The sequence below is a fragment of the Phyllobates terribilis genome, unplaced genomic scaffold (assembly GCF_046119375.1).
Source record: "Phyllobates terribilis strain yellow unplaced genomic scaffold, ASM4611937v1 Scaffold_538__1_contigs__length_1162401, whole genome shotgun sequence".
Classification (NCBI taxonomy): Eukaryota; Metazoa; Chordata; class Amphibia; order Anura; family Dendrobatidae; genus Phyllobates; species Phyllobates terribilis.
In genome coordinates, this window is record NW_027363298.1 from 899,462 (window position 1) to 919,596 (window position 20,135).

At 44.8% G+C, this 20,135-nt stretch overlaps 15 non-coding genes across 15 annotated transcripts; all 15 read right to left on the bottom strand.

The window, feature by feature from the left end:
- Window positions 1-665: 665 nt before the first annotated feature.
- Window positions 666-856, bottom strand: LOC141232320 (U2 spliceosomal RNA). The gene has a single exon (XR_012298575.1). It is a non-coding gene; the product is annotated as a U2 spliceosomal RNA (small nuclear RNA).
- Window positions 857-1,971: 1,115 nt separating this feature from the next.
- LOC141231772 (U2 spliceosomal RNA) lies at window positions 1,972-2,162 on the bottom strand. Its single transcript, XR_012298082.1, has one exon. It is a non-coding gene; the product is annotated as a U2 spliceosomal RNA (small nuclear RNA).
- A 1,112-nt stretch (window positions 2,163-3,274) lies between these two features.
- LOC141232321 (U2 spliceosomal RNA) lies at window positions 3,275-3,465 on the bottom strand. Its single transcript, XR_012298576.1, has one exon. It is a non-coding gene; the product is annotated as a U2 spliceosomal RNA (small nuclear RNA).
- Window positions 3,466-4,580: 1,115 nt separating this feature from the next.
- On the bottom strand, window positions 4,581-4,771 carry LOC141232322 (U2 spliceosomal RNA). Its single transcript, XR_012298577.1, has one exon. It is a non-coding gene; the product is annotated as a U2 spliceosomal RNA (small nuclear RNA).
- A 1,115-nt stretch (window positions 4,772-5,886) lies between these two features.
- Window positions 5,887-6,077, bottom strand: LOC141232323 (U2 spliceosomal RNA). Its single transcript, XR_012298578.1, has one exon. It is a non-coding gene; the product is annotated as a U2 spliceosomal RNA (small nuclear RNA).
- Window positions 6,078-7,189: 1,112 nt separating this feature from the next.
- Window positions 7,190-7,380, bottom strand: LOC141232325 (U2 spliceosomal RNA). The gene has a single exon (XR_012298580.1). It is a non-coding gene; the product is annotated as a U2 spliceosomal RNA (small nuclear RNA).
- A 1,115-nt stretch (window positions 7,381-8,495) lies between these two features.
- LOC141232326 (U2 spliceosomal RNA) lies at window positions 8,496-8,686 on the bottom strand. Its single transcript, XR_012298581.1, has one exon. It is a non-coding gene; the product is annotated as a U2 spliceosomal RNA (small nuclear RNA).
- A 1,115-nt stretch (window positions 8,687-9,801) lies between these two features.
- Window positions 9,802-9,992, bottom strand: LOC141232327 (U2 spliceosomal RNA). The gene has a single exon (XR_012298582.1). It is a non-coding gene; the product is annotated as a U2 spliceosomal RNA (small nuclear RNA).
- A 1,115-nt stretch (window positions 9,993-11,107) lies between these two features.
- Window positions 11,108-11,298, bottom strand: LOC141232329 (U2 spliceosomal RNA). The gene has a single exon (XR_012298583.1). It is a non-coding gene; the product is annotated as a U2 spliceosomal RNA (small nuclear RNA).
- Window positions 11,299-12,413: 1,115 nt separating this feature from the next.
- On the bottom strand, window positions 12,414-12,604 carry LOC141232330 (U2 spliceosomal RNA). The gene has a single exon (XR_012298584.1). It is a non-coding gene; the product is annotated as a U2 spliceosomal RNA (small nuclear RNA).
- Window positions 12,605-13,719: 1,115 nt separating this feature from the next.
- On the bottom strand, window positions 13,720-13,910 carry LOC141232331 (U2 spliceosomal RNA). Its single transcript, XR_012298585.1, has one exon. It is a non-coding gene; the product is annotated as a U2 spliceosomal RNA (small nuclear RNA).
- A 1,112-nt stretch (window positions 13,911-15,022) lies between these two features.
- LOC141232332 (U2 spliceosomal RNA) lies at window positions 15,023-15,213 on the bottom strand. The gene has a single exon (XR_012298586.1). It is a non-coding gene; the product is annotated as a U2 spliceosomal RNA (small nuclear RNA).
- Window positions 15,214-16,328: 1,115 nt separating this feature from the next.
- Window positions 16,329-16,519, bottom strand: LOC141232333 (U2 spliceosomal RNA). Its single transcript, XR_012298587.1, has one exon. It is a non-coding gene; the product is annotated as a U2 spliceosomal RNA (small nuclear RNA).
- Window positions 16,520-17,635: 1,116 nt separating this feature from the next.
- On the bottom strand, window positions 17,636-17,826 carry LOC141231907 (U2 spliceosomal RNA). The gene has a single exon (XR_012298177.1). It is a non-coding gene; the product is annotated as a U2 spliceosomal RNA (small nuclear RNA).
- Window positions 17,827-18,941: 1,115 nt separating this feature from the next.
- LOC141231746 (U2 spliceosomal RNA) lies at window positions 18,942-19,132 on the bottom strand. The gene has a single exon (XR_012298057.1). It is a non-coding gene; the product is annotated as a U2 spliceosomal RNA (small nuclear RNA).
- Between the last annotated feature and the right edge of the window lie 1,003 nt (window positions 19,133-20,135).

Below are 20,135 nucleotides of genomic sequence, written 5' to 3' on the forward strand. Positions count from 1 at the left end.
TGCAGGCAGGATACCTGGCTGGCTGAATGTCGCTGAGAAGCTCACAGAGACCGCCATAAGCAACAGTTTAACAGAATGCCACAGACTAATCAACCAAACTTTTTGGGTTGGGTTCTCTTTTATAGTCTGCAGGCATTAAATGAAAGAAGTCAGTGTTCCAGCAGAAGGAGACAACGTTTCAGAAAAGGCATTGTAGCAAACCAAAAAAGAAATTTTAAGCGCAGCAGAGTAACCAGCGCACATACCTGTTAGCTCAGGTGAGTTTAAAAGGCTGCTGTTGATAACAAGGGCATTTGCTAAATAGATGGTGTGTGTGCAACAATATACTGAAAGGTCAATTATATTGTGCAGCTTATCTCACCACCTGTAGTTATTTAGGTGAAAGCTCCAAAATGCTTGCCTAATATGTCTGTTTATCCAAAAGGAAGTAAAAAGGGAGAGCTAGAAAGATAGCATTGCATCACATTACATGGCAATGCAATGCACAGTTGCTGAAGTTGAACCAAAATGAGCTTGTAATCTGGCTTCTGCAACTTTGAACATGAAAAATCCAATGAGGAGAAGAAAAGCAAAGCCAAAGAGTCCATCCCAAAATCCGACAAACAAGCAAAATGAACAAAAAACATTGAATTCAATTCTTTCTGATTTTAGAAACTGCATTAAAGAAGGGGTGCACCGGTCCTGGAGATACTGCAATACCAGGTCAATGCGTGGAGTGGACAGAGCAAGCTCTTTTTCCATCTCCCTGTTCTAAAAATCCATTTAATATATGGTCCCCAGATAGGGGACGTATCAGATATTAAACTGATAAGAACAGATACTACACTTGATCTTAGCCAAAAGGCCGAGAAGCGATAACCAGAATTGGTTTCAAACTACGGAGCCACCCAAGGATCCTGAAAAGTCCATTTGTGGAGATGAGCTCCTGGACTCCCGTTAAGAAGACATGTTGTCAACCTCTAGATCCCTTACATGCCTGCACTTTTCGGCTTGCTGCTGCTGCAATCCACGCGTTTTAGATCTGCATAACTCCACCTCTTTAAACACAGCACCTTCACCCCCTGCTGTTCCCACCCGCCTCAACACCGTTGGAAGGGAGGAGAACCAATTAAGGCGGGGGGTGGGGTGGAACGAGCAGCTGTCTACCCTTAGCAGGAGGGCTCCTGATTACATACCTCTCCTGCTGCTGCTGCTGCTGGCTGTCCAGCAGCAGACTGAAGGTGGCTGCTGCTGTGCACAGGTATATAAAGGCTCAGAGCCTATTATGACACGCGCAGCCAGCGTTCCATTGCCACATTCCATCTACTGCAGGCAGGATGCCTGGCTGGCTGAATGTCGCTGAGAAGCTCACAGAGACCGCCATAAGCAACAGTTTAACAGAATGCCACAGACTAATCAACCAAACTTTTTGGGTTGGGTTCTCTTTTATAGTCTGCAGGCATTAAATGAAAGAAGTCAGTGTTCCAGCAGAAGGAGACAACGTTTCAGAAAAGGCATTGTAGCAAACCAAAAAAGAAATTTTAAGCGCAGCAGAGTAACCAGCGCACATACCTGTTAGCTCAGGTGAGTTTAAAAGGCTGCTGTTGATAACAAGGGCATTTGCTAAATAGATGGTGTGTGTGCAACAATATACTGAAAGGTCAATTATATTGTGCAGCTTATCTCACCACCTGTAGTTATTTAGGTGAAAGCTCCAAAATGCTTGCCTAATATGTCTGTTTATCCAAAAGGAAGTAAAAAGGGAGAGCTAGAAAGATAGCATTGCATCACATTACATGGCAATGCAATGCACAGTTGCTGAAGTTGAACCAAAATGAGCTTGTAATCTGGCTTCTGCAACTTTGAACATGAAAAATCCAATGAGGAGAAGAAAAGCAAAGCCAAAGAGTCCATCCCAAAATCCGACAAACAAGCAAAATGAACAAAAAACATTGAATTCAATTCTTTCTGATTTTAGAAACTGCATTAAAGAAGGGGTGCACCGGTCCTGGAGATACTGCAATACCAGGTCAATGCGTGGAGTGGACAGAGCAAGCTCTTTTTCCATCTCCCTGTTCTAAAAATCCATTTAATATATGGTCCCCAGATATGGGACGTATCAGATATTAAACTGATAAGAACAGATACTACACTTGATCTTAGCCAAAAGGCCGAGAAGCGATAACCAGAATTGGTTTCAAACTACGGAGCCACCCAAGGATCCTGAAAAGTCCATTTGTGGAGATGAGCTCCTGGACTCCCGTTAAGAAGACATGTTGTCAACCTCTAGATCCCTTACATGCCTGCACTTTTCGGCTTGCTGCTGCTGCAATCCACGCGTTTTAGATCTGCATAACTCCACCTCTTTAAACACAGCACCTTCACCCCCTGCTGTTCCCACCCGCCTCAACACCGTTGGAAGGGAGGAGAACCAATTAAGGCGGGGGGTGGGGTGGAACGAGCAGCTGTCTACCCTTAGCAGGAGGGCTCCTGATTACATACCTCTCCTGCTGCTGCTGCTGGCTGTCCAGCAGCAGACTGAAGGTGGCTGCTGCTGTGCACAGGTATATAAAGGCTCAGAGCCTATTATGACACGCGCAGCCAGCGTTCCATTGCCACATTCCATCTACTGCAGGCAGGATACCTGGCTGGCTGAATGTCGCTGAGAAGCTCACAGAGACCGCCATAAGCAACAGTTTAACAGAATGCCACAGACTAATCAACCAAACTTTTTGGGTTGGGTTCTCTTTTATAGTCTGCAGGCATTAAATGAAAGAAGTCAGTGTTCCAGCAGAAGGAGACAACGTTTCAGAAAAGGCATTGTAGCAAACCAAAAAAGAAATTTTAAGCGCAGCAGAGTAACCAGCGCACATACCTGTTAGCTCAGGTGAGTTTAAAAGGCTGCTGTTGATAACAAGGGCATTTGCTAAATAGATGGTGTGTGTGCAACAATATACTGAAAGGTCAATTATATTGTGCAGCTTATCTCACCACCTGTAGTTATTTAGGTGAAAGCTCCAAAATGCTTGCCTAATATGTCTGTTTATCCAAAAGGAAGTAAAAAGGGAGAGCTAGAAAGATAGCATTGCATCACATTACATGGCAATGCAATGCACAGTTGCTGAAGTTGAACCAAAATGAGCTTGTAATCTGGCTTCTGCAACTTTGAACATGAAAAATCCAATGAGGAGAAGAAAAGCAAAGCCAAAGAGTCCATCCCAAAATCCGACAAACAAGCAAAATGAACAAAAAACATTGAATTCAATTCTTTCTGATTTTAGAAACTGCATTAAAGAAGGGGTGCACCGGTCCTGGAGATACTGCAATACCAGGTCAATGCGTGGAGTGGACAGAGCAAGCTCTTTTTCCATCTCCCTGTTCTAAAAATCCATTTAATATATGGTCCCCAGATAGGGGACGTATCAGATATTAAACTGATAAGAACAGATACTACACTTGATCTTAGCCAAAAGGCCGAGAAGCGATAACCAGAATTGGTTTCAAACTACGGAGCCACCCAAGGATCCTGAAAAGTCCATTTGTGGAGATGAGCTCCTGGACTCCCGTTAAGAAGACATGTTGTCAACCTCTAGATCCCTTACATGCCTGCACTTTTCGGCTTGCTGCTGCTGCAATCCACGCGTTTTAGATCTGCATAACTCCACCTCTTTAAACACAGCACCTTCACCCCCTGCTGTTCCCACCCGCCTCAACACCGTTGGAAGGGAGGAGAACCAATTAAGGCGGGGGGTGGGGTGGAACGAGCAGCTGTCTACCCTTAGCAGGAGGGCTCCTGATTACATACCTCTCCTGCTGCTGCTGCTGCTGGCTGTCCAGCAGCAGACTGAAGGTGGCTGCTGCTGTGCACAGGTATATAAAGGCTCAGAGCCTATTATGACACGCGCAGCCAGCGTTCCATTGCCACATTCCATCTACTGCAGGCAGGATACCTGGCTGGCTGAATGTCGCTGAGAAGCTCACAGAGACCGCCATAAGCAACAGTTTAACAGAATGCCACAGACTAATCAACCAAACTTTTTGGGTTGGGTTCTCTTTTATAGTCTGCAGGCATTAAATGAAAGAAGTCAGTGTTCCAGCAGAAGGAGACAACGTTTCAGAAAAGGCATTGTAGCAAACCAAAAAAGAAATTTTAAGCGCATCAGAGTAACCAGCGCACATACCTGTTAGCTCAGGTGAGTTTAAAAGGCTGCTGTTGATAACAAGGGCATTTGCTAAATAGATGGTGTGTGTGCAACAATATACTGAAAGGTCAATTATATTGTGCAGCTTATCTCACCACCTGTAGTTATTTAGGTGAAAGCTCCAAAATGCTTGCCTAATATGTCTGTTTATCCAAAAGGAAGTAAAAAGGGAGAGCTAGAAAGATAGCATTGCATCACATTACATGGCAATGCAATGCACAGTTGCTGAAGTTGAACCAAAATGAGCTTGTAATCTGGCTTCTGCAACTTTGAACATGAAAAATCCAATGAGGAGAAGAAAAGCAAAGCCAAAGAGTCCATCCCAAAATCCGACAAACAAGCAAAATGAACAAAAAACATTGAATTCAATTCTTTCTGATTTTAGAAACTGCATTAAAGAAGGGGTGCACCGGTCCTGGAGATACTGCAATACCAGGTCAATGCGTGGAGTGGACAGAGCAAGCTCTTTTTCCATCTCCCTGTTCTAAAAATCCATTTAATATATGGTCCCCAGATAGGGGACGTATCAGATATTAAACTGATAAGAACAGATACTACACTTGATCTTAGCCAAAAGGCCGAGAAGCGATAACCAGAATTGGTTTCAAACTACGGAGCCACCCAAGGATCCTGAAAAGTCCATTTGTGGAGATGAGCTCCTGGACTCCCGTTAAGAAGACATGTTGTCAACCTCTAGATCCCTTACATGCCTGCACTTTTCGGCTTGCTGCTGCTGCAATCCACGAGTTTTAGATCTGCATAACTCCACCTCTTTAAACACAGCACCTTCACCCCCTGCTGTTCCCACCCGCCTCAACACCGTTGGAAGGGAGGAGAACCAATTAAGGCGGGGGGTGGGGTGGAACGAGCAGCTGTCTACCCTTAGCAGGAGGGCTCCTGATTACATACCTCTCCTGCTGCTGCTGCTGCTGGCTGTCCAGCAGCAGACTGAAGGTGGCTGCTGCTGTGCACAGGTATATAAAGGCTCAGAGCCTATTATGACACGCGCAGCCAGCGTTCCATTGCCACATTCCATCTACTGCAGGCAGGATGCCTGGCTGGCTGAATGTCGCTGAGAAGCTCACAGAGACCGCCATAAGCAACAGTTTAACAGAATGCCACAGACTAATCAACCAAACTTTTTGGGTTGGGTTCTCTTTTATAGTCTGCAGGCATTAAATGAAAGAAGTCAGTGTTCCAGCAGAAGGAGACAACGTTTCAGAAAAGGCATTGTAGCAAACCAAAAAAGAAATTTTAAGCGCAGCAGAGTAACCAGCGCACATACCTGTTAGCTCAGGTGAGTTTAAAAGGCTGCTGTTGATAACAAGGGCATTTGCTAAATAGATGGTGTGTGTGCAACAATATACTGAAAGGTCAATTATATTGTGCAGCTTATCTCACCACCTGTAGTTATTTAGGTGAAAGCTCCAAAATGCTTGCCTAATATGTCTGTTTATCCAAAAGGAAGTAAAAAGGGAGAGCTAGAAAGATAGCATTGCATCACATTACATGGCAATGCAATGCACAGTTGCTGAAGTTGAACCAAAATGAGCTTGTAATCTGGCTTCTGCAACTTTGAACATGAAAAATCCAATGAGGAGAAGAAAAGCAAAGCCAAAGAGTCCATCCCAAAATCCGACAAACAAGCAAAATGAACAAAAAACATTGAATTCAATTCTTTCTGATTTTAGAAACTGCATTAAAGAAGGGGTGCACCGGTCCTGGAGATACTGCAATACCAGGTCAATGCGTGGAGTGGACAGAGCAAGCTCTTTTTCCATCTCCCTGTTCTAAAAATCCATTTAATATATGGTCCCCAGATAGGGGACGTATCAGATATTAAACTGATAAGAACAGATACTACACTTGATCTTAGCCAAAAGGCCGAGAAGCGATAACCAGAATTGGTTTCAAACTACGGAGCCACCCAAGGATCCTGAAAAGTCCATTTGTGGAGATGAGCTCCTGGACTCCCGTTAAGAAGACATGTTGTCAACCTCTAGATCCCTTACATGCCTGCACTTTTCGGCTTGCTGCTGCTGCAATCCACGCGTTTTAGATCTGCATAACTCCACCTCTTTAAACACAGCACCTTCACCCCCTGCTGTTCCCACCCGCCTCAACACCGTTGGAAGGGAGGAGAACCAATTAAGGCGGGGGGTGGGGTGGAACGAGCAGCTGTCTACCCTTAGCAGGAGGGCTCCTGATTACATACCTCTCCTGCTGCTGCTGCTGGCTGTCCAGCAGCAGACTGAAGGTGGCTGCTGCTGTGCACAGGTATATAAAGGCTCAGAGCCTATTATGACACGCGCAGCCAGCGTTCCATTGCCACATTCCATCTACTGCAGGCAGGATACCTGGCTGGCTGAATGTCGCTGAGAAGCTCACAGAGACCGCCATAAGCAACAGTTTAACAGAATGCCACAGACTAATCAACCAAACTTTTTGGGTTGGGTTCTCTTTTATAGTCTGCAGGCATTAAATGAAAGAAGTCAGTGTTCCAGCAGAAGGAGACAACGTTTCAGAAAAGGCATTGTAGCAAACCAAAAAAGAAATTTTAAGCGCAGCAGAGTAACCAGCGCACATACCTGTTAGCTCAGGTGAGTTTAAAAGGCTGCTGTTGATAACAAGGGCATTTGCTAAATAGATGGTGTGTGTGCAACAATATACTGAAAGGTCAATTATATTGTGCAGCTTATCTCACCACCTGTAGTTATTTAGGTGAAAGCTCCAAAATGCTTGCCTAATATGTCTGTTTATCCAAAAGGAAGTAAAAAGGGAGAGCTAGAAAGATAGCATTGCATCACATTACATGGCAATGCAATGCACAGTTGCTGAAGTTGAACCAAAATGAGCTTGTAATCTGGCTTCTGCAACTTTGAACATGAAAAATCCAATGAGGAGAAGAAAAGCAAAGCCAAAGAGTCCATCCCAAAATCCGACAAACAAGCAAAATGAACAAAAAACATTGAATTCAATTCTTTCTGATTTTAGAAACTGCATTAAAGAAGGGGTGCACCGGTCCTGGAGATACTGCAATACCAGGTCAATGCGTGGAGTGGACAGAGCAAGCTCTTTTTCCATCTCCCTGTTCTAAAAATCCATTTAATATATGGTCCCCAGATAGGGGACGTATCAGATATTAAACTGATAAGAACAGATACTACACTTGATCTTAGCCAAAAGGCCGAGAAGCGATAACCAGAATTGGTTTCAAACTACGGAGCCACCCAAGGATCCTGAAAAGTCCATTTGTGGAGATGAGCTCCTGGACTCCCGTTAAGAAGACATGTTGTCAACCTCTAGATCCCTTACATGCCTGCACTTTTCGGCTTGCTGCTGCTGCAATCCACGCGTTTTAGATCTGCATAACTCCACCTCTTTAAACACAGCACCTTCACCCCCTGCTGTTCCCACCCGCCTCAACACCGTTGGAAGGGAGGAGAACCAATTAAGGCGGGGGGTGGGGTGGAACGAGCAGCTGTCTACCCTTAGCAGGAGGGCTCCTGATTACATACCTCTCCTGCTGCTGCTGCTGCTGGCTGTCCAGCAGCAGACTGAAGGTGGCTGCTGCTGTGCACAGGTATATAAAGGCTCAGAGCCTATTATGACACGCGCAGCCAGCGTTCCATTGCCACATTCCATCTACTGCAGGCAGGATACCTGGCTGGCTGAATGTCGCTGAGAAGCTCACAGAGACCTCCATAAGCAACAGTTTAACAGAATGCCACAGACTAATCAACCAAACTTTTTGGGTTGGGTTCTCTTTTATAGTCTGCAGGCATTAAATGAAAGAAGTCAGTGTTCCAGCAGAAGGAGACAACGTTTCAGAAAAGGCATTGTAGCAAACCAAAAAAGAAATTTTAAGCGCAGCAGAGTAACCAGCGCACATACCTGTTAGCTCAGGTGAGTTTAAAAGGCTGCTGTTGATAACAAGGGCATTTGCTAAATAGATGGTGTGTGTGCAACAATATACTGAAAGGTCAATTATATTGTGCAGCTTATCTCACCACCTGTAGTTATTTAGGTGAAAGCTCCAAAATGCTTGCCTAATATGTCTGTTTATCCAAAAGGAAGTAAAAAGGGAGAGCTAGAAAGATAGCATTGCATCACATTACATGGCAATGCAATGCACAGTTGCTGAAGTTGAACCAAAATGAGCTTGTAATCTGGCTTCTGCAACTTTGAACATGAAAAATCCAATGAGGAGAAGAAAAGCAAAGCCAAAGAGTCCATCCCAAAATCCGACAAACAAGCAAAATGAACAAAAAACATTGAATTCAATTCTTTCTGATTTTAGAAACTGCATTAAAGAAGGGGTGCACCGGTCCTGGAGATACTGCAATACCAGGTCAATGCGTGGAGTGGACAGAGCAAGCTCTTTTTCCATCTCCCTGTTCTAAAAATCCATTTAATATATGGTCCCCAGATAGGGGACGTATCAGATATTAAACTGATAAGAACAGATACTACACTTGATCTTAGCCAAAAGGCCGAGAAGCGATAACCAGAATTGGTTTCAAACTACGGAGCCACCCAAGGATCCTGAAAAGTCCATTTGTGGAGATGAGCTCCTGGACTCCCGTTAAGAAGACATGTTGTCAACCTCTAGATCCCTTACATGCCTGCACTTTTCGGCTTGCTGCTGCTGCAATCCACGAGTTTTAGATCTGCATAACTCCACCTCTTTAAACACAGCACCTTCACCCCCTGCTGTTCCCACCCGCCTCAACACCGTTGGAAGGGAGGAGAACCAATTAAGGCGGGGGGTGGGGTGGAACGAGCAGCTGTCTACCCTTAGCAGGAGGGCTCCTGATTACATACCTCTCCTGCTGCTGCTGCTGCTGGCTGTCCAGCAGCAGACTGAAGGTGGCTGCTGCTGTGCACAGGTATATAAAGGCTCAGAGCCTATTATGACACGCGCAGCCAGCGTTCCATTGCCACATTCCATCTACTGCAGGCAGGATACCTGGCTGGCTGAATGTCGCTGAGAAGCTCACAGAGACCGCCATAAGCAACAGTTTAACAGAATGCCACAGACTAATCAACCAAACTTTTTGGGTTGGGTTCTCTTTTATAGTCTGCAGGCATTAAATGAAAGAAGTCAGTGTTCCAGCAGAAGGAGACAACGTTTCAGAAAAGGCATTGTAGCAAACCAAAAAAGAAATTTTAAGCGCAGCAGAGTAACCAGCGCACATACCTGTTAGCTCAGGTGAGTTTAAAAGGCTGCTGTTGATAACAAGGGCATTTGCTAAATAGATGGTGTGTGTGCAACAATATACTGAAAGGTCAATTATATTGTGCAGCTTATCTCACCACCTGTAGTTATTTAGGTGAAAGCTCCAAAATGCTTGCCTAATATGTCTGTTTATCCAAAAGGAAGTAAAAAGGGAGAGCTAGAAAGATAGCATTGCATCACATTACATGGCAATGCAATGCACAGTTGCTGAAGTTGAACCAAAATGAGCTTGTAATCTGGCTTCTGCAACTTTGAACATGAAAAATCCAATGAGGAGAAGAAAAGCAAAGCCAAAGAGTCCATCCCAAAATCCGACAAACAAGCAAAATGAACAAAAAACATTGAATTCAATTCTTTCTGATTTTAGAAACTGCATTAAAGAAGGGGTGCACCGGTCCTGGAGATACTGCAATACCAGGTCAATGCGTGGAGTGGACAGAGCAAGCTCTTTTTCCATCTCCCTGTTCTAAAAATCCATTTAATATATGGTCCCCAGATAGGGGACGTATCAGATATTAAACTGATAAGAACAGATACTACACTTGATCTTAGCCAAAAGGCCGAGAAGCGATAACCAGAATTGGTTTCAAACTACGGAGCCACCCAAGGATCCTGAAAAGTCCATTTGTGGAGATGAGCTCCTGGACTCCCGTTAAGAAGACATGTTGTCAACCTCTAGATCCCTTACATGCCTGCACTTTTCGGCTTGCTGCTGCTGCAATCCACGCGTTTTAGATCTGCATAACTCCACCTCTTTAAACACAGCACCTTCACCCCCTGCTGTTCCCACCCGCCTCAACACCGTTGGAAGGGAGGAGAACCAATTAAGGCGGGGGGTGGGGTGGAACGAGCAGCTGTCTACCCTTAGCAGGAGGGCTCCTGATTACATACCTCTCCTGCTGCTGCTGCTGCTGGCTGTCCAGCAGCAGACTGAAGGTGGCTGCTGCTGTGCACAGGTATATAAAGGCTCAGAGCCTATTATGACACGCGCAGCCAGCGTTCCATTGCCACATTCCATCTACTGCAGGCAGGATGCCTGGCTGGCTGAATGTCGCTGAGAAGCTCACAGAGACCGCCATAAGCAACAGTTTAACAGAATGCCACAGACTAATCAACCAAACTTTTTGGGTTGGGTTCTCTTTTATAGTCTGCAGGCATTAAATGAAAGAAGTCAGTGTTCCAGCAGAAGGAGACAACGTTTCAGAAAAGGCATTGTAGCAAACCAAAAAAGAAATTTTAAGCGCAGCAGAGTAACCAGCGCACATACCTGTTAGCTCAGGTGAGTTTAAAAGGCTGCTGTTGATAACAAGGGCATTTGCTAAATAGATGGTGTGTGTGCAACAATATACTGAAAGGTCAATTATATTGTGCAGCTTATCTCACCACCTGTAGTTATTTAGGTGAAAGCTCCAAAATGCTTGCCTAATATGTCTGTTTATCCAAAAGGAAGTAAAAAGGGAGAGCTAGAAAGATAGCATTGCATCACATTACATGGCAATGCAATGCACAGTTGCTGAAGTTGAACCAAAATGAGCTTGTAATCTGGCTTCTGCAACTTTGAACATGAAAAATCCAATGAGGAGAAGAAAAGCAAAGCCAAAGAGTCCATCCCAAAATCCGACAAACAAGCAAAATGAACAAAAAACATTGAATTCAATTCTTTCTGATTTTAGAAACTGCATTAAAGAAGGGGTGCACCGGTCCTGGAGATACTGCAATACCAGGTCAATGCGTGGAGTGGACAGAGCAAGCTCTTTTTCCATCTCCCTGTTCTAAAAATCCATTTAATATATGGTCCCCAGATAGGGGACGTATCAGATATTAAACTGATAAGAACAGATACTACACTTGATCTTAGCCAAAAGGCCGAGAAGCGATAACCAGAATTGGTTTCAAACTACGGAGCCACCCAAGGATCCTGAAAAGTCCATTTGTGGAGATGAGCTCCTGGACTCCCGTTAAGAAGACATGTTGTCAACCTCTAGATCCCTTACATGCCTGCACTTTTCGGCTTGCTGCTGCTGCAATCCACGCGTTTTAGATCTGCATAACTCCACCTCTTTAAACACAGCACCTTCACCCCCTGCTGTTCCCACCCGCCTCAACACCGTTGGAAGGGAGGAGAACCAATTAAGGCGGGGGGTGGGGTGGAACGAGCAGCTGTCTACCCTTAGCAGGAGGGCTCCTGATTACATACCTCTCCTGCTGCTGCTGCTGCTGGCTGTCCAGCAGCAGACTGAAGGTGGCTGCTGCTGTGCACAGGTATATAAAGGCTCAGAGCCTATTATGACACGCGCAGCCAGCGTTCCATTGCCACATTCCATCTACTGCAGGCAGGATACCTGGCTGGCTGAATGTCGCTGAGAAGCTCACAGAGACCGCCATAAGCAACAGTTTAACAGAATGCCACAGACTAATCAACCAAACTTTTTGGGTTGGGTTCTCTTTTATAGTCTGCAGGCATTAAATGAAAGAAGTCAGTGTTCCAGCAGAAGGAGACAACGTTTCAGAAAAGGCATTGTAGCAAACCAAAAAAGAAATTTTAAGCGCAGCAGAGTAACCAGCGCACATACCTGTTAGCTCAGGTGAGTTTAAAAGGCTGCTGTTGATAACAAGGGCATTTGCTAAATAGATGGTGTGTGTGCAACAATATACTGAAAGGTCAATTATATTGTGCAGCTTATCTCACCACCTGTAGTTATTTAGGTGAAAGCTCCAAAATGCTTGCCTAATATGTCTGTTTATCCAAAAGGAAGTAAAAAGGGAGAGCTAGAAAGATAGCATTGCATCACATTACATGGCAATGCAATGCACAGTTGCTGAAGTTGAACCAAAATGAGCTTGTAATCTGGCTTCTGCAACTTTGAACATGAAAAATCCAATGAGGAGAAGAAAAGCAAAGCCAAAGAGTCCATCCCAAAATCCGACAAACAAGCAAAATGAACAAAAAACATTGAATTCAATTCTTTCTGATTTTAGAAACTGCATTAAAGAAGGGGTGCACCGGTCCTGGAGATACTGCAATACCAGGTCAATGCGTGGAGTGGACAGAGCAAGCTCTTTTTCCATCTCCCTGTTCTAAAAATCCATTTAATATATGGTCCCCAGATAGGGGACGTATCAGATATTAAACTGATAAGAACAGATACTACACTTGATCTTAGCCAAAAGGCCGAGAAGCGATAACCAGAATTGGTTTCAAACTACGGAGCCACCCAAGGATCCTGAAAAGTCCATTTGTGGAGATGAGCTCCTGGACTCCCGTTAAGAAGACATGTTGTCAACCTCTAGATCCCTTACATGCCTGCACTTTTCGGCTTGCTGCTGCTGCAATCCACGCGTTTTAGATCTGCATAACTCCACCTCTTTAAACACAGCACCTTCACCCCCTGCTGTTCCCACCCGCCTCAACACCGTTGGAAGGGAGGAGAACCAATTAAGGCGGGGGGTGGGGTGGAACGAGCAGCTGTCTACCCTTAGCAGGAGGGCTCCTGATTACATACCTCTCCTGCTGCTGCTGCTGCTGGCTGTCCAGCAGCAGACTGAAGGTGGCTGCTGCTGTGCACAGGTATATAAAGGCTCAGAGCCTATTATGACACGCGCAGCCAGCGTTCCATTGCCACATTCCATCTACTGCAGGCAGGATGCCTGGCTGGCTGAATGTCGCTGAGAAGCTCACAGAGACCGCCATAAGCAACAGTTTAACAGAATGCCACAGACTAATCAACCAAACTTTTTGGGTTGGGTTCTCTTTTATAGTCTGCAGGCATTAAATGAAAGAAGTCAGTGTTCCAGCAGAAGGAGACAACGTTTCAGAAAAGGCATTGTAGCAAACCAAAAAAGAAATTTTAAGCGCAGCAGAGTAACCAGCGCACATACCTGTTAGCTCAGGTGAGTTTAAAAGGCTGCTGTTGATAACAAGGGCATTTGCTAAATAGATGGTGTGTGTGCAACAATATACTGAAAGGTCAATTATATTGTGCAGCTTATCTCACCACCTGTAGTTATTTAGGTGAAAGCTCCAAAATGCTTGCCTAATATGTCTGTTTATCCAAAAGGAAGTAAAAAGGGAGAGCTAGAAAGATAGCATTGCATCACATTACATGGCAATGCAATGCACAGTTGCTGAAGTTGAACCAAAATGAGCTTGTAATCTGGCTTCTGCAACTTTGAACATGAAAAATCCAATGAGGAGAAGAAAAGCAAAGCCAAAGAGTCCATCCCAAAATCCGACAAACAAGCAAAATGAACAAAAAACATTGAATTCAATTCTTTCTGATTTTAGAAACTGCATTAAAGAAGGGGTGCACCGGTCCTGGAGATACTGCAATACCAGGTCAATGCGTGGAGTGGACAGAGCAAGCTCTTTTTCCATCTCCCTGTTCTAAAAATCCATTTAATATATGGTCCCCAGATAGGGGACGTATCAGATATTAAACTGATAAGAACAGATACTACACTTGATCTTAGCCAAAAGGCCGAGAAGCGATAACCAGAATTGGTTTCAAACTACGGAGCCACCCAAGGATCCTGAAAAGTCCATTTGTGGAGATGAGCTCCTGGACTCCCGTTAAGAAGACATGTTGTCAACCTCTAGATCCCTTACATGCCTGCACTTTTCGGCTTGCTGCTGCTGCAATCCACGCGTTTTAGATCTGCATAACTCCACCTCTTTAAACACAGCACCTTCACCCCCTGCTGTTCCCACCCGCCTCAACACCGTTGGAAGGGAGGAGAACCAATTAAGGCGGGGGGTGGGGTGGAACGAGCAGCTGTCTACCCTTAGCAGGAGGGCTCCTGATTACATACCTCTCCTGCTGCTGCTGTTGGCTGTCCAGCAGCAGACTGAAGGTGGCTGCTGCTGTGCACAGGTATATAAAGGCTCAGAGCCTATTATGACACGCGCAGCCAGCGTTCCATTGCCACATTCCATCTACTGCAGGCAGGATACCTGGCTGGCTGAATGTCGCTGAGAAGCTCACAGAGACCGCCATAAGCAACAGTTTAACAGAATGCCACAGACTAATCAACCAAACTTTTTGGGTTGGGTTCTCTTTTATATTCTGCAGGCATTAAATGAAAGAAGTCAGTGTTCCAGCAGAAGGAGACAACGTTTCAGAAAAGGCATTGTAGCAAACCAAAAAAGAAATTTTAAGCGCAGCAGAGTAACCAGCGCACATACCTGTTAGCTCAGGTGAGTTTAAAAGGCTGCTGTTGATAACAAGGGCATTTGCTAAATAGATGGTGTGTGTGCAACAATATACTGAAAGGTCAATTATATTGTGCAGCTTATCTCACCACCTGTAGTTATTTAGGTGAAAGCTCCAAAATGCTTGCCTAATATGTCTGTTTATCCAAAAGGAAGTAAAAAGGGAGAGCTAGAAAGATAGCATTGCATCACATTACATGGCAATGCAATGCACAGTTGCTGAAGTTGAACCAAAATGAGCTTGTAATCTGGCTTCTGCAACTTTGAACATGAAAAATCCAATGAGGAGAAGAAAAGCAAAGCCAAAGAGTCCATCCCAAAATCCGACAAACAAGCAAAATGAACAAAAAACATTGAATTCAATTCTTTCTGATTTTAGAAACTGCATTAAAGAAGGGGTGCACCGGTCCTGGAGATACTGCAATACCAGGTCAATGCGTGGAGTGGACAGAGCAAGCTCTTTTTCCATCTCCCTGTTCTAAAAATCCATTTAATATATGGTCCCCAGATAGGGGACGTATCAGATATTAAACTGATAAGAACAGATACTACACTTGATCTTAGCCAAAAGGCCGAGAAGCGATAACCAGAATTGGTTTCAAACTACGGAGCCACCCAAGGATCCTGAAAAGTCCATTTGTGGAGATGAGCTCCTGGACTCCCGTTAAGAAGACATGTTGTCAACCTCTAGATCCCTTACATGCCTGCACTTTTCGGCTTGCTGCTGCTGCAATCCACGCGTTTTAGATCTGCATAACTCCACCTCTTTAAACACAGCACCTTCACCCCCTGCTGTTCCCACCCGCCTCAACACCGTTGGAAGGGAGGAGAACCAATTAAGGCGGGGGGTGGGGTGGAACGAGCAGCTGTCTACCCTTAGCAGGAGGGCTCCTGATTACATACCTCTCCTGCTGCTGCTGCTGCTGGCTGTCCAGCAGCAGACTGAAGGTGGCTGCTGCTGTGCACAGGTATATAAAGGCTCAGAGCCTATTATGACACGCGCAGCCAGCGTTCCATTGCCACATTCCATCTACTGCAGGCAGGATACCTGGCTGGCTGAATGTCGCTGAGAAGCTCACAGAGACCGCCATAAGCAACAGTTTAACAGAATGCCACAGACTAATCAACCAAACTTTTTGGGTTGGGTTCTCTTTTATAGTCTGCAGGCATTAAATGAAAGAAGTCAGTGTTCCAGCAGAAGGAGACAACGTTTCAGAAAAGGCATTGTAGCAAACCAAAAAAGAAATTTTAAGCGCAGCAGAGTAACCAGCGCACATACCTGTTAGCTCAGGTGAGTTTAAAAGGCTGCTGTTGATAACAAGGGCATTTGCTAAATAGATGGTGTGTGTGCAACAATATACTGAAAGGTCAATTATATTGTGCAGCTTATCTCACCACCTGTAGTTATTTAGGTGAAAGCTCCAAAATGCTTGCCTAATATGTCTGTTTATCCAAAAGGAAGTAAAAAGGGAGAGCTAGAAAGATAGCATTGCATCACATTACATGGCAATGCAATGCACAGTTGCTGAAGTTGAACCAAAATGAGCTTGTAATCTGGCTTCTGCAACTTTGAACATGAAAAATCCAATGAGGAGAAGAAAAGCAAAGCCAAAGAGTCCATCCCAAAATCCGACAAACAAGCAAAATGAACAAAAAACATTGAATTCAATTCTTTCTGATTTTAGAAACTGCATTAAAGAAGGGGTGCACCGGTCCTGGAGATACTGCAATACCAGGTCAATGCGTGGAGTGGACAGAGCAAGCTCTTTTTCCATCTCCCTGTTCTAAAAATCCATTTAATATATGGTCCCCAGATAGGGGACGTATCAGATATTAAACTGATAAGAACAGATACTACACTTGATCTTAGCCAAAAGGCCGAGAAGCGATAACCAGAATTGGTTTCAAACTACGGAGCCACCCAAGGATCCTGAAAAGTCCATTTGTGGAGATGAGCTCCTGGACTCCCGTTAAGAAGACATGTTGTCAACCTCTAGATCCCTTACATGCCTGCACTTTTCGGCTTGCTGCTGCTGCAATCCACGCGTTTTAGATCTGCATAACTCCACCTCTTTAAACACAGCACCTTCACCCCCTGCTGTTCCCACCCGCCTCAACACCGTTGGAAGGGAGGAGAACCAATTAAGGCGGGGGGTTGGGGTGGAACGAGCAGCTGTCTACCCTTAGCAGGAGGGCTCCTGATTACATACCTCTCCTGCTGCTGCTGCTGCTGGCTGTCCAGCAGCAGACTGAAGGTGGCTGCTGCTGTGCACAGGTATATAAAGGCTCAGAGCCTATTATGACACGCGCAGCCAGCGTTCCATTGCCACATTCCATCTACTGCAGGCAGGATACCTGGCTGGCTGAATGTCGCTGAGAAGCTCACAGAGACCGCCATAAGCAACAGTTTAACAGAATGCCACAGACTAATCAACCAAACTTTTTGGGTTGGGTTCTCTTTTATAGTCTGCAGGCATTAAATGAAAGAAGTCAGTGTTCCAGCAGAAGGAGACAACGTTTCAGAAAAGGCATTGTAGCAAACCAAAAAAGAAATTTTAAGCGCAGCAGAGTAACCAGCGCACATACCTGTTAGCTCAGGTGAGTTTAAAAGGCTGCTGTTGATAACAAGGGCATTTGCTAAATAGATGGTGTGTGTGCAACAATATACTGAAAGGTCAATTATATTGTGCAGCTTATCTCACCACCTGTAGTTATTTAGGTGAAAGCTCCAAAATGCTTGCCTAATATGTCTGTTTATCCAAAAGGAAGTAAAAAGGGAGAGCTAGAAAGATAGCATTGCATCACATTACATGGCAATGCAATGCACAGTTGCTGAAGTTGAACCAAAATGAGCTTGTAATCTGGCTTCTGCAACTTTGAACATGAAAAATCCAATGAGGAGAAGAAAAGCAAAGCCAAAGAGTCCATCCCAAAATCCGACAAACAAGCAAAATGAACAAAAAACATTGAATTCAATTCTTTCTGATTTTAGAAACTGCATTAAAGAAGGGGTGCACCGGTCCTGGAGATACTGCAATACCAGGTCAATGCGTGGAGTGGACAGAGCAAGCTCTTTTTCCATCTCCCTGTTCTAAAAATCTATTTAATATATGGTCCCCAGATAGGGGACGTATCAGATATTAAACTGATAAGAACAGATACTACACTTGATCTTAGCCAAAAGGCCGAGAAGCGATAACCAGAATTGGTTTCAAACTACGGAGCCACCCAAGGATCCTGAAAAGTCTATTTGTGGAGATGAGCTCCTGGACTCCCGTTAAGAAGACATGTTGTCAACCTCTAGATCCCTTACATGCCTGCACTTTTCGGCTTGCTGCTGCTGCAATCCACGCGTTTTAGATCTGCATAACTCCACCTCTTTAAACACAGCACCTTCACCCCCTGCTGTTCCCACCCGCCTCAACACCGTTGGAAGGGAGGAGAACCAATTAAGGCGGGGGGTGGGGTGGAACGAGCAGCTGTCTACCCTTAGCAGGAGGGCTCCTGATTACATACCTCTCCTGCTGCTGCTGCTGATCGCTGTCCAGCAGCAGACTGAAGGTGGCTGCTGCTGTGCACAGGTATATAAAGGCTCAGAGCCTATTATGACACGCGCAGCCAGCGTTCCATTGCCACATTCCATCTACAGCAGGCAGGATACCTGGCTGGCTGAATATCGCTGAGAAGCTCACAGAGACCGCCATAAGCAACAGTTTAACAGAATGCCACAGACTAATCAACCAAACTTTTTGGGTTGGGTTCTCTTTTATAGTCTGCAGGCATTAAATGAAAGAAGTCAGTGTTCCAGCAGAAGGAGACAATGTTTCAGAAAAGGCATTGTAGCAAACCAAAAAAGAAATTTTAAGCGCAGCAGAGTAACCAGCGCACATACCTGTTAGCTCAGGTGAGTTTAAAAGGCTGCTGTTGATAACAAGGGCATTTGCTAAATAGATGGTGTGTGTGCAACAATATACTGAAAGGTCAATTATATTGTGCAGCTTATCTCACCACCTGTAGTTATTTAGGTGAAAGCTCCAAAATGCTTGCCTAATATGTCTGTTTATCCAAAAGGAAGTAAAAAGGGAGAGCTAGAAAGATAGCATTGCATCACATTACATGGCAATGCAATGCACAGTTGCTGAAGTTGAACCAAAATGAGCTTGTAATCTGGCTTCTGCAACTTTGAACATGAAAAATCCAATGAGGAGAAGAAAAGCAAAGCCAAAGAGTCGATCCCAAAATCCGACAAACAAGCAAAATGAACAAAAAACATTGAATTCAATTCTTTCTGATTTTAGAAACTGCATTAAAGAAGGGGTGCACCGGTCCTGGAGATACTGCAATACCAGGTCAATGCGTGGAGTGGACAGAGCAAGCTCTTTTTCCATCTCCCTGTTCTAAAAATCCATTTAATATATGGTCCCCAGATAGGGGACGTATCAGATATTAAACTGATAAGAACAGATACTGCACTTGATCTTAGCCAAAAGGCCGAGAAGCGATAACCAGAATTGGTTTCAAACTACGGAGCCACCCAAGGATCCTGAAAAGTCCATTTGTGGAGATGAGCTCCTGGACTCCCGTTAAGAAGACATGTTGTCAACCTCTAGATCCCTTACATGCCTGCACTTTTCGGCTTGCTGCTGCTGCAATCCACGCGTTTTAGATCTGCATAACTCCACCTCTTTAAACACAGCACCTTCACCCCCTGCTGTTCCCACCCGCCTCAACACCGTTGGAAGGGAGGAGAACCAATTAAGGCGGGGGGTGGGGTGGAACGAGCAGCTGTCTACCCTTAGCAGGAGGGCTCCTGATTACATACCTCTCCTGCTGCTGCTGCTGCTGGCTGTCCAGCAGCAGACTGAAGGTGGCTGCTGCTGTGCACAGGTATATAAAGGCTCAGAGCCTATTATGACACGCGCAGCCAGCGTTCCATTGCCACATTCCATCTACTGCAGGCAGGATACCTGGCTGGCTGAATGTCGCTGAGAAGCTCACAGAGACCGCCATAAGCAACAGTTTAACAGAATGCCACAGACTAATCAACCAAACTTTTTGGGTTGGGTTCTCTTTTATAGTCTGCAGGCATTAAATGAAAGAAGTCAGTGTTCCAGCAGAAGGAGACAACGTTTCAGAAAAGGCATTGTAGCAAACCAAAAAAGAAATTTTAAGCGCAGCAGAGTAACCAGCGCACATACCTGTTAGCTCAGGTGAGTTTAAAAGGCTGCTGTTGATAACAAGGGCATTTGCTAAATAGATGGTGTGTGTGCAACAATATACTGAAAGGTCAATTATATTGTGCAGCTTATCTCACCACCTGTAGTTATTTAGGTGAAAGCTCCAAAATGCTTGCCTAATATGTCTGTTTATCCAAAAGGAAGTAAAAAGGGAGAGCTAGAAAGATAGCATTGCATCACATTACATGGCAATGCAATGCACAGTTGCTGAAGTTGAACCAAAATGAGCTTGTAATCTGGCTTCTGCAACTTTGAACATGAAAAATCCA